Source organism: Rhinoderma darwinii, chromosome 4, assembly GCF_050947455.1.
Source record: "Rhinoderma darwinii isolate aRhiDar2 chromosome 4, aRhiDar2.hap1, whole genome shotgun sequence".
NCBI classification, from domain to species: domain Eukaryota; kingdom Metazoa; phylum Chordata; class Amphibia; order Anura; family Rhinodermatidae; genus Rhinoderma; species Rhinoderma darwinii.
This window is the reverse complement of record NC_134690.1, coordinates 62,082,827-62,097,904: the sequence shown is the minus strand read 5'-3', so window position 1 is coordinate 62,097,904 and position 15,078 is coordinate 62,082,827. Positions and strand designations below refer to the sequence as shown.

At 41.7% G+C, this 15,078-nt stretch overlaps 1 protein-coding gene across 1 annotated transcript in view; it reads right to left on the bottom strand.

Annotated features, from left to right (window-relative positions):
* Positions 1–15,078, bottom strand: part of EIPR1 (EARP complex and GARP complex interacting protein 1) — a 242,741-nt gene that overhangs the window by 219,756 nt on the left and 7,907 nt on the right. The window lies entirely within an intron of this gene.

Genomic DNA, 15,078 nt, shown 5'->3' with positions numbered 1-15,078 from the left:
CCGTCCTCCCGACACATACAGGAGCTGTGACAGCTGCTGTCTTGTTCAGCAGCTGTCACAGCTCCTACAGCGGGGACCGATCGCTGTGTCCCCGCTGATTAACCCCTTAAAAGCCGCGTTCTATAGAGATTGCGGCTTTTTAGGGGTTAAGCTGCCATCGCCGGCCTGCTACACGATAGCGGCCGGCGATGGTGACTATGGCAACCGGACACCAAACAATTGTCAGGACCCACTATGCTTGCTGTCAGTGAGTAGCTGACAGTTCTAATACACTGCACTACGCATGTAGTGCAGTGTATTAGAATAGCGATCAGGGCCTCCTGCCCTCATGTCCCCTAGTGGGACAAAGTAATAAAGTAAAAAAAAAGTTAAAAAAAGATGTGTAAAAATAAGAAAATAAAAGATTTAAAAGTAATAAAAGTAAAAATCCCCCCTTTTCCCTTATCAGTCCTTTATTATTAATAAAAATATATAAACAAACAAATAAACTATACATAATTGGTATCGCCGCATCCGTAACGGCCTGAACTACAAAATTATTTCGTTATTTATCCCGCACGGTGAACGCCGTAAAATAAAATAATAATAAACCGAACCACAATCACAATTGTTTGGTCACTTCACCTCCCAAAAAATGGAATAAAAAGAGATCAAAAAGTCGCATGCACCTAAAAATGGTACTGATCGAAACTACAGTTCGTTACGCAAAAAATAAGTCCTCGCACGGCTTTGTTGATTGAAAAATAAAAAAGTTCTGGCTCTTAGAATAAGGTAACACAAAAAGTGAATGATTTTTTACCAAACGTATTTTATTGTGCAAAAAAAAATACTATAAACATCTGGTATCGCCATAATCATATCGCCCCGCAGAATAAAGTGAATATATCATTTATAGCGCACGGTGCACGCAGTAAAAAAAAATAGAATAAAAAAACAATAGTAGAATTGCTGTTTATTAGTCACCACACCACCTAAAAATAGAATAAAAAACAATAGTAGAATTGCTGTTTTTAGTCACCACACCACCTAAAAATAGAATAAAAACTGATCAAAAAGCTGCATGCACCCCAAGAAAACTACAATGGATTCCTCAAGGGGTCTAGTTTCCAAATTGGGGTCACTTTTGGGGGTTTTCCACTGTTTTGGCACCACAAGACCTCTTCAAACCGGACATGGTGCCTAATAAAAAAGAGGCCTCAAAATCCACTAGATCCTCCTTTGCTTCGGAGGCCGATGCTTCAGTCCATTACCGCACTAGGGCCACATGTGGGATATTTCTCAAAATTGCAGAATCTGTGCAATAAGTATTGATTATTATACACAAATGCCTCATGGGACTATAATGTCATATGGGTTGAGCTGCCAGCAAGTGCAACAATTCCCAGCTCCCCAATAGTAGAGATAGAAACTCCAAACATCATATACTAAATACACGAGAACAAGGAGTCGGAACTATTTTAGTAAGAAGCACAAATTATCAAAAATACAAATTTTATTGAAACGTACAGAAATACATAATTAAAAACAGACTACAAACCCAAAGACTGTATATCTCTGAAATAGGAGACAGTATGGAGCCACACAGTTGCTTAGATTAGTACAATTTGTATATGTCACATATAATCGGGAAGATTTCCCAAAAAGAGTTACCAGAAAGATGTCATATACTTTACAAAAAATCTCTAGAACCCAGTAATAAGGCTAACGGAACACTTGTGTCCAGACAATAGGTCTACAAATTCCCAGTATACTACATCTCTGTGAATGATGCTCGGGAATATAGAGGGGTTTCTCTCCACACTTGGGAGCTGTTACAACTGAGGAGCCACATGGGTTAGTACTTGCTGGTCTTTTTTCACTAAAGACTACTATATTTTTTCTGTCGTATTGTTACCAGGTTACCTGTATACTTAGACAATTGTCTGAAATAGGTTATCTTTATCACTGGTTCCTGCTCTGAACTAATTATTTTTGGTACTGAGTGTGTTTAGACTACTTATTACTATAAATAAATCACTACCTCTATATTCCCGAGCATCATTCACAGAGATGTAGTATACTGGGAATTTGTAGACCTATTGTCTGGACACAAGTGTTCCGTTAGCCTTATTACTGGGTTCTAGAGATTTTTTGTAAAGTATATGACATCTTTCTGGAAACTCTTTTTGGGAAATCTTCCCGATTATATGTGACATATACAAATTGTACTAATCTAAGCAACTGTGTGGCTCCATACTGTCTCCTATTTCAGAGATATACAGTCTTTGGGTTTGTAGTCTGTTTTTAATTATGTATTTCTGTACGTTTCAATAAAATTTGTATTTTTGATAATTTGTGCTTCTTACTAAAATAGTTCCGACTCCTTGTTCTCGTGTATTTAGCAATAAGTATTGAGTTGCGTTTCTCTGGTAAAACCTTTTGTGTTATAAAAAAAATGGTATAAAGAGGATTTTCTGACAAAAAAAATAAATGTAAATTTCACCTCTACATTTCTGTGAAACACCTAAAGGGTTCATAAACTTTCTAAATGCTGTTGTGAATACTTTGAGGGGTCTAGTTTCTAAAATGGGGTGTTTCATAGGGGTTTCTAATATGTGGGCCCCTCAAAGCAACTTCAGAACTGAACTGGAACCTAAAAAAATAAATGAGGCAATACTTCGCTTCTTACATTATACTGATAATGAGCCGTGCCTACCCCGAGATGACCCCAGTTTTGACCGTTTGTATAAACCAAGACCCCTATTAGACCGTTTCAGTGCCCGGTTTTCCCAAGCATTCACCCCCGAGAAGTGTATTTCTATTGATGAGTCCCTGGTACATTTTAAAGGGAGGGTTCAAATCCGCGAGTACCTGCCGGGTAAGAGGGCAAGGTATGGCGTGAAGATGTATAAGCTGTGCGAGTGCATCAGGGTATTCCTACAGGTTTAGGATATATGAAGGAAAGGCCACCCCCAAACCAGACTGCATCCTGGACTACAATAGGTACATGGGAGGGATGGACTTGTAAGATCAAGCCCTGAAGCCCTACAGCGCCATGCGGTGTGGTATAAGAAGCTGGCCGGGCACATCATACAGATGGCATTGTACAATGCGTACGTGCTACATCGATATGCAGGCCAGAGGGGAACTTTCCCGGAATCTCAAGAGGTGATTATCAGGAACCTAATCTTTAGGGACCAAGAAGGGGGGGGGCACCCAGTACTTCTGGAAGCGGGGCCACACGCATCGTACCAGGGTGGCAACACTTTCCAGGAGAAGTTCCCCAAACTGGCAAGAAGGGAAAAAGTCAAAAGAGGTGCAAAGTCTGCTATAAGAGGGCGATAAGGGATGACACAATATATCAATGTGACACGTGTTCCGAAAAACCAGAGCTCTGTATGAAAGAGTGTATTAAAATTGATCATACATCCCTTGGTTTATAATTTACCCCAATTTTACTTACCCTGATGCACTCCACACAGCTTATCCCCCCTAGTCTTTCCCCTCTGGGCCCTGCTGAGTGCACAGGCAGCTGATAACAGCCACATTGAGGGTATTGCCATACCCGGGAGGACCCACATTACAGTTTATGGGGTGTAGGTCTCCGGTCAAAATGCTCACTACACCTCTGGATGAATGCCTTAATGGTGTAGTTTTTAAAACGGGGTCACTTCTTGCGGGTTTCAACTGTACTGGTACCTCAGGGGCTTCTGCATACATGACTTCGCACTAGAAAATCCCCAGTAGGCCAAATGGTGGTCCTTTCCTTCTGAGCCCTCCCATGGGCCCAAACGGCAGTTTATCACCACAAATGGGGTACTGCCGCACTCAGGACAAATTGGGCAACAGAATGGGTTATTTTGTTTCTTGTGAAAATAAGAATTTTTGAGCTAAAATTAAATATTATTGGAAAAAATATATATTTTTTTATTCCCAGCCCAATTCAAATAAGTTCTGTGAAGAAACTATGGGGTCTAAATGGTCACATTACCCATAAATGAATTCCTTGAGGGGTGTAGTTTCCAAAAAGGGTGAAACTTTTGGTGGGTTTCCATTGCTTTGATACCTCTGAGGCTCTGCAAATGCCACATGGCACCCGAAAACCAATCCAGCAAAATCTGGACTCCAACAAACACATAGCGCTCCTTTCCTTCTGAGCCCTCCCATGGGCCCAAACGGCAGTTTATCACCACAAATGGGGTATTGGCACACTAAGGACAAATTGGGCAACAAAATGGGGTATTTTGTTCCCTGTGAAAATAAGAAATTTTGATCACAAATGACATTTTGTAGGAAAAAATGACATTTTTTTCAATTCACAGCCCAATTCAAATACGTGCTGTGAAAAAACTATGCGGTCAAAACGGTAACAACAACCATAAATGAATTCCTTGAGGGGTGTAGTTTCCAAAATGGGGTCTCTATTCAGGGATTCCTACTGTTTTGGCACCTCAACACCTCTTCAAACCTGGCATGCTGCCTAAAATATATTCTAATAAAAAAGAGGACTCAAAATGCACTAGGTACTTCTTTGCTTCTAGGGCTTGTGTTTTATTCCACGAGCGCACTAGAGACACATGTGGGACATTTCTAAAAACTGCAGAATCTGGACAATACATATTTAGTAGTGTTTCTCTGGTAAAACCTTCTGTGTTACAGAAAAATAATTAATAAAATTGAAATTCAGCAAGAAAAATGAAATTTGCAAATTTCACCTCCACTTTGATTTAATTCCTGTGAAATGCCTGAACGGTTAAAAAAAACTTTCTAAATGCTGTTTTGAATACTTTGAGGGGTCTAGTTTTTAAAATGGGGTGTTTTATAAGGGTTTCTAATACATAGGCCCCTCAAAGCCACTTCAGAACTCAAGAGGTACCTTAAAAAAAAGGCTTTTGAAATTTTCTTAAAAATATGAGAAATTGCTGTTTATGTTCTAAGCCTTGTAACGTCCAAGAAAAATAAAAGAAAGTTCAAAAAACGATGCCAATCTAAAGAAGACATATGGGAAATGTGAACTAGTAACTATTTTGGGTGGTATAACAGTCTGTTTTACAAGCAGATGCATTTAAATTCAGAAAAAATCTATTTTTTCAAAATTTTATCTAAATTTTGCAATTTTTCACCAATAAACACTGAATATATCGACCAAATTTTACCACAAACATGAAGCCCAATGTGTCACGAGAAAACAATCTCTGAATCGCTTGGGTAGGTTTAAGCTTTCCGACGTTATTACCACATAAAGTGAAATATGTCAGATTTGAAAAATGGGCTCTGAGCCTTAAGGCCAAAACAAGGCTGCGTCCTTAAGCGGTTAAGGGGCCTATATTTTGGGAAACCCTCATGAATCACCTTATTTTAAAAACTGCGCCCTCAAACTATTCAAAACAGCATTTAGTAAGCTTCTTAACTCTTTAGGCGCTTCACAGGAATTGAAGCAAGGTGCAGGTGAAATTGACAAATTTCATTTTTTTTTGCAGAATTTAAATTTGAATTTAGTTTTCCTGTAACACAGAAGGTTTAACCAGAGAAAATCAACTCAATATTTATTGCCCAGATTCTGCCATTTTTTTAATTACCCCGCATGTGGCCCTAGTGTGGTAATGAACTGTAACACAGGTCTCAGAAGCAAAGCAGCACCTAGTGAATTTTGGGGCCTTCCTTTTATTAGATTAAATTTTAGGCACCATGTCAGGTTTGAAGAGGTCTTGTGATGCCAAAACACAGGAAACTCCTCAAAAAAAGACCCCATTTTGGAAACTGCACCCCACAAGGAAACATCTAGGGGTGTAGTGAGCATTTTGACCACACAGGTGTTACATAGATTTTATTAGAATTGGGCAGTGAAAATGAAAAATTGAATTTTTTTTTCCCACTAAGACGTAGCTGTAGCTCAAAATGTGTAATTTTCTCTTCAAATAAGGGAGAAAAGCTTCTCCAGAGAATGGAAATACCCCATATGTGGTAATAAACTACTGTATGAATACACATCAGGGCTCAGAAGGGAAGGCGCGCCATTTGGCTTTTGGAGCGCAGATTTTGCTTGATTGGTTTCTCTGCACCATGTCGCTTTTGCGAAGTCACTGAGGTACCAGTACAGCGGAAACTACCCAAAAGTGACTCCATTTGACAAACTGCACCCATTGAGGAATTCATCTAGGGGTCTAGTGAGCATTTTGACCCCACAGGTGTCTCGTAGATTTTATTAGAAATGGGCAGTGAAAATGAAAAATTAATTATTTTAAGTAAAGGAGAAAATCACCATAACATGTTTAAAGCAACTTCTCTGGAGTACAGAAATATCCCATATGTGGTCATAAACTGCTGTTTGGATACACGGCAGGACTCAGAAGAGAAGGAGCACCATTTGGCGCGCAGATTTTGCTGGATTGATTCCTGGGTGACATGTTGCATTTACAGAGCCCCTGAGGTACCAGTACAGTAAAAACCCCTGAAATGCGACTCCATTTGGTAAACTACACCCCTTGAGGAATGAATCTAGGGGTGTAGTGAGCATTTTAACCCCACAGGTTTTTGCTGATTAGAATTGGGAAGGGAAAATGAAAAAAAAAAAAATTCTGAAAGGATGTAGTTTTAGCTTTAAAATTTTACATTTTCACAAGACTATAAGAGAAAAGCACCTCAGCGTTTGTAAAGCATTTTCACCCCAATAAGGCAATACCCCACATGTGGTCATAATCTGCTATTTGGACACACAGCAAGGCTCTAAAGGGAAGGACTGCTATTTAGTATTTGGAGTGGAGATTTTAGAAGAATCGTTTTTTGACACCATGTTGCATTGAGCTATAGTACTAGTACAGTGGAAACCCCCCAAAAATTACCCAATTATGGAAACTAGATCCCACAAGAAATTTATCATGAGGTGTAACGAGCATTTTGATCCCGCAAGTGTTTTGCAGAAATTAGCGCACAGTGGATGTTGCAGATTGAAAATTGCCATTTTCCACAGATATGCCATTTCAGTTCCCAATGTGTTGTGCCCAGCTTGTACCACCGGAGACACACATCCCATAAATTGTTAAGCAGGTTCTTCAGAGTGCAGTAATACCCCATATGTGGTCATAAATTGCTGTTTAGGCACACTGTCTGGCTCAGTAGGACCGCCATTTTGAAGCGCAGATTTTGATTGGTGTTTTACTGGTATTTCAGTCTATACCGTGGGGGCATATGTAACCAGGGCGGAGTACATCAGAAGAAATATGTAATCTGTGTGGAGTACTTCAGGAAATATGTAATCTGTGCGGAGTAAATCAGGGTATATGTAAACTGGGCAGAGTACTTCAGGAAATATGTAATCTGTGCGGAGTAAATCAGGGTATATGTAAACTGGGCAGAGTACATCAGGGTATATGTAAACTGGGCAGAGTACATCAGGGTATATGTAAACTGGGCAGAGTACATCAGGGTATATGTAAACTGGGCAGAGTAAATCAGGGTATATGTAAACTGGGCAGAGTACATCAGGGTATATGTAAACTGGGCAGAGTACATCAGGGTATATGTAAACTGGGCAGAGTACATCAGGGTATATGTAAACTGGGCAGAGTACATCAGGGTATATGTAAACTGGGCAGAGTACATCAGGGTATATGTAAACTGGGCAGAGTACATCAGGGTATATGTAAACTGGGCAGAGTACATCAGGGTATATGTAAACTGGGCAGAGTACATCAGGGTATATGTAAACTGGGCAGAGTACATCAGGGTATATGTAAACTGGGCAGAGTACATCAGGGTATATGTAAACTGGGCAGAGTACATCAGGGTATATGTAAACTGGGCAGAGTACATCAGGGTATATGTAAACTGGGCAGAGTACATCAGGGTATATGTAAACTGGGCAGAGTACATCAGGGTATATGTAAACTGGGCAGAGTACATCAGGGTATATGTAAACTGGGCAGAGTACATCAGGGCATATGTAAACTGGGCGGAGAACATCAGGGCATATGTAAGCTGGGCGGAGAACATCAGTGTATATGTAAGCTGGGCGGAGAACATCAGCGTATATGTATATCTGGGCGGAGTACATCAGCGTATATGTAAGCTGGGCGGAGTACATCAGCGTATATGTAAGCTGGGCGGAGTACATCAGCGTATATGTAAGCTGGGCGGAGTACATCAGCGTATATGTAAGCTGGGCGGAGTACATCAGCGTATATGTAAGCTGGGCGGAGTACATCAGCGTATATGTAAGCTGGGCAGAGTACATCAGGGTACACTACCGTTCAAAAGTTTAGGGTCACTTAGAAATTTCCTTATTTTTTAAAGAAAAGCACATTTTTTTTCTTCAATGAAGATAACATTAAATTACTCAGAAATACACTCTATACATTGTTAATGTGCTAAATGACTATTCTAGCTGCAAACGTCTGGTTTTTAATGCAATATCTACATAGGTGTATAGAGGCCCATTTCCAGCAACCATCACTCCAGTGTTCTAATGGCACATTGTGTTTGCTAACTGTGTTAGAAGGCTAATGGATGATTAGAAAACACTTGAAAACCCTTGTGCAATTATGTTAGCACCGCTGTAAACAGTTTTGCTGTTTAGAGGAGCTATAAAACTGACCTTCCTTTGAGCTAGTTGAGAATCTGGAGCTTTACATTTGTGGGTTCGATTAAACTCTCCAAATGGCTAGAAAAAGAGAGCTTTCATGTGAAACTCGACAGTCTATTCTTGTTCTTAGAAATGAAGGCTATTCCATGCGAGAAATTGCCAAGAAACTGAAGATTTCCTACAACGGTGTGTACTACTCCCTTCAGAGGACAGCACACACAGGCTCTAACCAGAGTAGAAAGAGAAGTGGGAGGGCCCGCTGCACAACTGAGCAACAAGACAAGTACATTAGAGTCTCTAGTTTGAGAAATAGACGCCTCACAGGTCCTCAACTGGCAGCTTCATTAAATAGTACCCGCAAACCGCCAGTGTCAACATCTACAGTGAAGAGGCTACTCCGGGATGCTGGCCTTCAGGGCAGAGTGGCAAAGAAAAAGCCATATCTGAGACTGGCTAATAAAACGAAAAGATTAATATGGGCAAAAGCACACAGACATTGGACAGAGGAAGATTGGAAAAAAGTGTTATGGACAGACGAATCGAAGTTTGAGTTGTTTGGATCACACAGAAGAACATTTGTGAGACACAGAACAACTGAAAAGATGCTGGAATAGTGCTTGACGCCATCTGTCAAGCATGGTGGAGGTAATGTGATGGTCTGCGGTTGCTTTGGTGCTGGTAAAGTGGGAGATTTGTACAAGGTAAAAGGGATTTGAATAAGGCTGGCTATCACTCCATTTTGCAACGCCATGCCATACCCTGTGGACAGCGCTTGATTGGAGCCAATTTCATCCTATAACAGGACAATGACCCAAGGCCCACCTACCAATTATGCTAGAACTATTTAGGGAAGAAGCAGGCAGCTGGTATTCTATCTGTAATGGAGTGGCCAGCGCAGTCACCAGATCTCAACCCCATAGAGCTGTTGTGGGAGCAGCTTGACCGTATGGTACGCATGAAGTGCCCATCAAGCCAATCCAACTTGTGGGAGGGCCTTCTGGAAGCATGGGGTGAAATTTCTCCCGATTACCTGAGCAAATTAACAGCTAGAATGCCAAAGGTCTGCAATGCTGTAATTGCTGCAAATGGAGCATTCTTTGACGAAAGCAAAGTTTGAAGGAGAAAATTATTATTTCAAATAGAAATCATTATTTCTAACCTTGTCAATGTCTTGACTATATTTTCTAGTCATTTTGCAACTCATTTGATAAATATAAGTGTGAGTTTTCATGGAAAACACAAAACTGTCTGGGTGACCCCAAACTTTTGAACGGTAGTCTGTATGTAAGCTGGGCGGAGTACATCAGGGTATATGTAAGCTGGGCAGAGTACGTCAGGGTATATGTAAGCTGGGCGGAGTACGTCAGGGTATATGTAAGCTGGGCGGAGTACGTCAGGGTATATGTAAGCTGGGCGGAGTACGTCAGGGTATATGTAAGCTGGGCGGAGTACATCAGGGTATATGTAAGCTGGGCGGAGTACATCAGGGTATATGTAAGCTGGGCGGAGTACATCAGGGTATATGTAAGCTGGGCGGAGTACATCAGGGTATATGTAAGCTGGGCGGAGTACATCAGGGTATATGTAAGCTGGGCGGAGTACATCAGGGTATATGTAAGCTGGGCGGAGTACATCAGGCTGGATTTACACGAGGTTTTCACGCGCCACGCACAGACCAATACAAGTCTATGGGGCAGTACAGACAGTCCGTGCTTTTTGCGCAGCGTTTGTCCGCTGCGCAAAAAGTGCGACATGGTCAATATCTCTGCGTATTTTGCGCATCACGCACCCATTGAAGTCAATGGGTGCGTGAAAACCACGCAGGTCGCATGGAAGCACTTCCGTGCGAACTGCCTGTTTCGCGCACCAGCTGTCAAAAGGATGAACGTAAACAGAAAAGCACCACGTGCTTTTCTGTTTACAAACATCCGAATGGCGTGTCATAATGATGGCGGCTGCGCGAAAACCACGCAGCCGCGCATCATATGATGCTGCCTCACGGAGCAGGTAAGTGGCTTTTGAGCAGGCAAAACGCTGCGTGTTTTGCGTGCGCAAAAACCCCACGCACGTCTGAATCAGCCCTTACCTGGGAACTTGAAGATCTGATCTTCTGATCCCCTGTACAATCATCTGACAGTTAGCTTATTAGGTCCTGCCTTGGTCAGGATCGAATATGCTTCCGTACCTGGCCAACCAGGAAGCAGTTGCTAGGCTTCCTGGTTGCTATAGCAACCATCGTCACCCGCGATCTCGCGCGGGGGGGGTACAGAGGAAACCACCTCCCTCTGTCAACCACTTCAATATGGCAGACACCACTGACCGCCGCATTGAAGGGGTTAAACGGCGGCGATGGGCGGTAACTGCCATCGCCGCCGTTGCAGCAGGATGTCAGCTGTTTATTACAGCTGACACCCGCTGAAGATGAAGCGCGCACAGCTCCTGTGCCCGCTTCATCTACAGGGAATGACTATACGCCCTATTGCGGGAATGCACTGTAAATCAGGACGTAGGGTCACACCCATTTGCGGGGAGGGGTTAAAGTAGGACTCCCTTGTATACTTGAATTCAGAACTTGTCTCTTATTATTGGTAGAAGAAATTATACCTACTATCGCTGTTCGATCTCTCATGACACTCCTACTGTTCTATGCTAAAAAAAATATATACTCCTGCATTGGAAACATCCAAAAGGTTCCTATGTTGTCGGCATGGCTTGTGTTAGTTAATTCTACTTTGCCACTTTTTAAACTCACTTGTAAAGCACGTGGATGTCCTGATACGTTTTTGAAAGTGTGGAGCTCTCGGATAGCCAACCCTCATACTAGCTCATAACTTGACTTTGCTCAGGTTGATTAAGCCTGGAATTTGCTGACGTTTCTCTGCGGTCCCCCATTCCTCCACAAAACTCTACCATTAACTGGTCCTCACCAGATTTTATTCTACATTCTCTACTGATAAGGAAAGTGTCAAGAACAAATACACAGTGAACAGTGAGGTCCCTGTTCTTCCCAAACCTCTGTCCCTACCTACCTCTGTTCCCTATACTGGCACAAGTGAAACTGACAAACGGATAAGACCAAGACAGTACGAAATAACAAAGGGTCACCTGGGAAGTACATGGAGAGAGAAGCAGGGCAATTGCGCCGCGGACAAGTCTGTGTGCAAATGGCAGAGTCAGGCAGGCCGGGTCAAACCGGGAGAGTGCAGGAAAACAAAAAAGTCAGAAGGCAAAGAAAAGTCAGGAGTGCAACCGAGGTCAGGTCACAAGAAGTCAAAATGCAAGTCGTTCAGGGGAGTCTGAAACAAGGGAAAGCACCAGGCAAGGAAACTCTAATTACAGACAAAGTCCTACTATCCCAGGCTGAGATAAATAAGGAGAGGGCGGGAGCTCAGGAACATCAGCCAGGCTTTGATTGGCCTGACGCTCCTGAGCTCCTATTGGCTGCAGACTGCCTCACTCTGCCAGGAAGGGCTGACGCCCGAGCGAGTAACTCTCGCGGTCTTGGAGACCGAGGGAGCCGCAGGCAGAGAGTACGTGACCGAAAGGCTGTCAGTTAAGGTTTTGTTCTCTAACATATTTGCATATCGATAGGTGAAGAAATGTATCCGTATGTTTTTTTGTTAATAATTGAACTTATCCACTTGGTACTATTGTATTACTTACTGTATGCAACGTTATTTTGTACTTTTGTATTTGTACCGCTGTTTGCTATGAGGTCTTAATAAAATTACCTTTAAAAAAAAAAAAAAAGAAGACAGAAGTCTCAAAAAAATGCATGTGCATGTTATGATGAAACTTTTACAAATACAAATTTTACGCCAAATACATAAATAAAATGTGGGCCTGTGCGTTTTATAACACTGCAGTCATGTGATACTCTTTCTTCAGCTTGCTCTTCTACAGTCTGTAGACAGAAGAGGGGCATATGGAAGGGAGTAACAGATGATTGCAGTATGGGACTACGCACAGGGTTTGTCATGTGGTCTGTAACCATGGAGACACATAGGTCTGCATAGGAGCTATAAACACAAACCAGTAGAATATATTAAATCAATTTGCAAAGTTGATTCATATTTTATATTAAATACATTGGCGCTTTAAAAATTGTTGCAAAAGAGTAAACAATACTCTGTTAGCCTGTTACCACATGAAAGTCCCCCTACTCTGATGAACACATAAATCGTTTGTGCATGGTATTTATGTATCAATTATCAGCTCTGCAGGGTGACATAGTGGGCCTCATTGCCCACAGCAACCCATCGGACCACTTCATTGATTTTTTTTATCTGCTCTGAAAAAAATTAAAGCATGATTCCTATTTGTTGCTGTGGGTCACAAAGCATCGTTATTAGCCCCTTCCCGACATACGTCGTATGGATACGTCATGGAAAGCTAGTGCTTCCTGCATTTTGCCTTATCCATGCGAAAAATGGTAGACACCGGCTCAGAAGCCACCATCTCCGGGTGTCAGCTGCATGTTATAACCGACACCCTGGGGTAATGGTGAGGACCGACGTTTGCTCCGATCCCCGCCAATAACCCCTTAAATTTAGCGGTCAAAAGTGATCGATGCATTTAACCCCTTAATGACCAGCCGATTTTAGACGTCAATGACCAAGCCATTTTTTAAGTTTTTCCATCATCTCATTCAAAGAGCTATACACTTTTTATTTTTGAGTCGACATAGCTGTATAAGGTCTTGTTTTTTGCGGGACAAGTTGTAATTTTTAATAGCACCATTTTGGGGTACATAGAATTTATTGATGAACTTTTATTACGTTTTTTGGATGGGGAAATAGAAAAAAAAAACAGCAATTTCGCCACACTTTTTTGCATCCTAAATTTACGCAGTTTTTCGTGTGATATAAATAACACAATATCTTTATTCAGCGGGTTGTTGCGATTGCAACGATACCAAATTTGTATAGTTTTTGTATGTTTTACTACTTTTACACCGTAAAAACCCTTTTTTTTTTCAAAATTATTTGTTTTTGTGTCTCAATATTTGAAGAGCCGTAACGTTTTTATTTTTTCGCCGATGCAATTGTAGGAGGGCTTTTTTTTGCGGGACAACTTGTAGTCTTTATCTGTACCCTTTGAGTAGATGCGACTTTTTGATCACTTTTTATTACATTTTTTTTTAAGGCTGGATTCAAAGAAAACAGCAATTTTTGCATGGTGTTTTATTTTATTTTTTACGACGTTCACCGTGCGGGTTAAATTATGTAATAAGTTTATAGTCAGGGTCGTTACGGACACGGCGATACCAAATATGTGTAACTTTTTTTACTTTATTTTGTTAATAATAAAGCAGTTTGTAACAGGGAAAAAGTGGGTTTTTCATTTTTTTTTCTTTCACTTTTTATTAAACTTTTTTTTAAACTTTTTTACTAGTCCCACTAGGGAACTTCATTATGCGATAATCTGATCGCTATTATAATACACTGCAATACTTTTGTATTGCAGTGTATTACTGCCTGTCCGTGTAAAACAGGCATCTGCTAGCTCATGCCAGAGGCATGACCTAGCAGGCATTCATTACAGGCAGACCTGGGGGCCTTAATTAGGCCCCCGGCTGCAATTGGAGACACAGACACTCGGTGATCTTATTGCCGGGTGTCAGTGGGATGAGAGGGAGCTCCCTCCCTCTCTCCAAAACCACTCAGATGCGGTGCACGCTATTGAGCGCAGCATCTGAAGCGTTAAACGAGTGCCATCGATACTTAAATCGATCTCACACATTCGAGCTGGGACACCCCCAGCCCTCAGCTACATCTGGCAGCTGAGAGCAGGGAGATTTGACAGCTCCCTGCTCTGTTTTTTTATTCCGATGCAGCGGCGTAAAAAGTCTATGGCATCGGAATAACGCCCGTTAGTGACCGACGTAGAAACACTATGGGGCGGTCACTAACGGGTTAAGGTATTTGCAGCTCATCGGCACCACAGCAATGAAATTGCCGGGATGTCAGTGGCTACAAAGACAACCTGAGGCCTAACACTGGCCTCCCGGTATGTCCAGTATGTTACAGCTGAGATCCACCTGTAACGTGAGGAACTGGACCTAGCTCCGATTCTTGCCATTACCAGTTAGATGCAGCGATCTAAAGCGATCGCTGCATCTTAGTGGTTGGCAGCAGATTGGCACCTCTGCCCTGCAATCGCAGGACTGCCGACTGCTACTATGGCAACAGGGGGCCTAACAATGGAAGCTGATTAGGCCCAGCCCAGAGGCGAAGCCTAATTGGTTTGCTGTCAGTGAATGACTGACAGGTCTAATACATTGCACGACAAAAGTAGTGCAATGTATTAAAAAAAATCTGACAGTTGGACCTTCAAGTCCCCTAGTGGGACTAAAGAAAAGTGAAAAAAAAAAAAAAGAAGTTGTTAAAAGTAAAATAAAAGTTTAAAGTAATAAAATATAACACAATCACCCTTTTTCACTTATCAAGTCCTTTATTATTGAAAAAACTAAATAAACCATACATATTTCGTATCGCTGCATCCGTAACGGCCTATAC